Here is a 3,405-nt window from a genome sequence, read left to right as displayed (position 1 = left end):
TCAACCCGGGAGGTAGAGGCTGAGGCAGGAGAATCACTTCAACCCGGGAGGTGGAGGTGCAGTGAGCCGAGATCTTGCCATTGTACTCCAGCCTGGGCAGCAAGAATGAAACTCCGTCTCAAATAAATAAATAAATAAATAAATAAAAGTAAGGCCACGCGTGGTGGCTCATGCCTGTAATCCTAGCACTTTGGGAGGCCGAGGCAGGTGGATTACTTGAGGTCAGGAGTTCAAGACCGGCCTGGCCAACATGATGAAACTCCATCTCTACTGAGAATACAGAAATTAGCCGGGAGTGGTGGCAGGCACCTGCAGTTCCAGCTACTAGAGAAGCTGAGATGGGAAGATTGCTTGAACCCGGGAGGTGGAGGTTGCAGTGAGCCAAGGTTATGCTACTGCACTACAGCCTGGGCGACAGAGTGAGACTCCGTATCAAAAATAATAATAAAATAAATAAATAAATAAAAATAAAAAATTAGAGCCAGGCATGGTGGCTCATGCCTGTAATCCAAGCATGTTTGGGAGGCCAAGGTAGGTGGATTGCTTAAGCCCAGGAGTTTGAGACCAGCCTGGCAACATAGCAAGACCCCATCTCTATTTCTATTAAATAATAATAGGAATAATAAATAATTTAATTTAAAATGCCACAACAACCCTATGAAGTTCATACTATCATCCACCTTTAATAGAGGGGAAGTAGATGGTCAGAGAAATGAAGTGACGTGCAGAATCACACAGTTTGGAGCAGGATTTGCATCCAGGACTCTTGGCTCCAGAGTCCAGCTCTGAGCTGTTATGAATAAATAAATTGAAGTCCTTGTCTTCATTTCTAAGAAACCCAGCCTCACGCCTGTAATCCCAGCACTTTGGGAGGCCGAGGTGGGTGGATCACGAGGTCAGGAGATCAAGACCATCCTGGCTAACACGGTGAAACCCCGTCTCTACGAAAAATACAAAAAATTAGCCGGGCGTGGTGACGGGCACCTGTAGTCCCAGCTACTCGGGAGGCTGAGGCAGGAGAATGGCATGAACCCAGGAGGCGGAGCTTGCAGTGAGCCGAGATTGTGCCACTGCACTCCAACCTGGGCGACAGAGCGAGACTCCGTCTCAGAAAAAAAAAAAAAAAAAGAAACCCAGCTTTTCTCGCTGAAAACTCCCTCACTTTTCTCTCATCTCCCTGGTCTCCTGCTGTTTCTGAGGACTAGAAGAGGCTGAATGGGATTTCAGGGTTACAGGAAAAGTCCAGGTCCCGCTGCACAGTGTGTTCAGAACCGTGGTCAGCGTCCAGTCTCGCTGCGTCTGCGCGGAGCGCGTCGCCCTCTGAGACAACACGCCTGTTTCCCAACAGCCCAAGCAGGCTTGGGGTTCAAAGCTGACACCTGTTCAGGGTGTGGCCTTGGGCAGTGATTTCACGCCTTAAACCTTCAACTGACTTCTCTATGAAATGAGGGTAACAAAAAGACCCATCTCCAGGATGACTGTAAGGAGAACATTATATAATGTATGTACATTATTTATAAAAGCATTTGCCACTTAGCACATAAGTCTAGACTACTTTATAAGTCTTTGTAAGGTGGCACAAAACACAAAACAAAACAAAACCCCCCACAACTAAAAAGGTGGTTAAAAGCTTGCACTGTGGACGCAGACAGAACTGGGTTCAAATCCAGACTGCCACTTTCTAGCTGTGTGAGCTTGGCAAGAGACTTGAGCTCTGGCCTTGGCCCCTCTCCCCAGGGAAAAGCAATCATTACAATATTATTATAGGCCGGGGGTGGTAGTTGTCGCCTATAATCCCAACACTCTGAGAGGCCGAGGTGGGTGAATTGCTTGATCCCAAGAATTTGAGGCCAGCCCAGGCAACATAGCAAGACCCTGTCTGTACAAAAAATAAAAATTAGCCAGGCATGGTGGTGCACGCCTGTAGTCCCAGGTACTTGGGAGGCTGAGGCTAGAGGATCATTTGAGCCCAGAGGTCAAGTCTGTAGTGAACCATGGTTGCGCCACTGCACAGCAGCCTGGGTGAAAGAGAAGGACCCTGTCTCAAACAAAACAAAATAAAATGGCCAGGGACAGTGACTCACACCTATAATCCCAGCACTTTGGAAGGCTGAGGTGGGCAGATCATCTGAGGTCAGGAGTTCGAGACCAGCCTGGCCAATATGGTGAAATCCTGTCTCTACTAAAAAAAAAGTGCAAAAATATTAGCCAGCCATAGTGGTGATGCGCGTCTGTAATCCCAGCTACTTAGGAGGCTGAGGCACGGGAATCACTTGAACCTGGGAGACAGAGGTTGCAGTGAGCCTAGATCACACCACTGCAGTCCAGCCTAGGCAACAGAGCTAGACTCTGTCTTAAAAACAAAAACAAGGCTGGGCGCGGTGGCTCAAGCCTGTAATCCCAGCACTTTGGGAGGCCGAGACGGGCGGATCACGAGGTCAGGAGATCGAGACCATCCTGGCTAACACGGTGAAACCCCGTCTCTACTAAAAAAAATACAAAAACTAGCCGGGCAAGGTGGCGGGCGCCTGTAGTCCCAGCTACTCCGGAGGCTGAGGCAGGAGAATGGCGTAAACCCGGAAGGCGGAGCTTGCAGTGAGCTGAGATCCGGCCACTGCACTCCAGTCCGGGCGACAGAGCGAGACTCCGCCTCAAAAAAAAAACAAACAAAAACAAAAACAAAAACAAAACAAAACAAAATAAAAAACAGGCTGGGTTCAGTGGCTCATGCCTCTGATTCCAGCACTTTGGGAGACCAAGGTGGGCGGACCACCTGAGGTCAGGAGTTCGAGATCAGCCTGGACAACATGGTGAAACCCCATCCCTACTAAAAATACAAAAATTAACCTAGCGTGGTGGTGGGTGCCTCTAATCCAAGCTACTGGGGAGACTGAAGTGGGAGAATTGCTTGAACTTGGGAGGCGGAGGTTGCAGTGAGCTGAGATAGCGCCACTGCACTCTAGCCTGGGTGACAGAGGGAGACGCCTTCTCAGAAAAAACAAAACAAAACAAAACAAAACAAAAAAACCCCACAATATTATTAGACAGTCAACCTCAAAGACAAGCGGGAAGGAAAAAAAAAATAATGCACAGAGTTATGCACTCAGTACTAGCTATTATTATTTTATCCCTTCTCCCACCCCACTGTTCACATTTTACACTGTAATAAAAAGGTGTGACCTTGGGCAATAATTTCCTCTCTGAGCCCAGTGCCTGGCATATGATGTGGTGCACATTTAACAAATTACAACCATTATTATTCCTTCCACAAATGTTTGCTGAGGGCTGGGCACTGTCACAGGTGCTGGAGATTCAATAGTGCACAAAACCTTTTTTATAATAATCTGACCTTGGGTGGGCGCAGTGGCTCATGCCTGTAATCCTAGCACTTTGGAAGGCTGAGGT

This window comes from Colobus angolensis, unplaced genomic scaffold, assembly GCF_000951035.1.
Source record: "Colobus angolensis palliatus isolate OR3802 unplaced genomic scaffold, Cang.pa_1.0 Scaffold107, whole genome shotgun sequence".
Taxonomy (NCBI): domain Eukaryota; kingdom Metazoa; phylum Chordata; class Mammalia; order Primates; family Cercopithecidae; genus Colobus; species Colobus angolensis.
The sequence above is the reverse complement of the archived record's forward strand: the minus strand, read 5'-3'. Positions refer to the sequence as shown.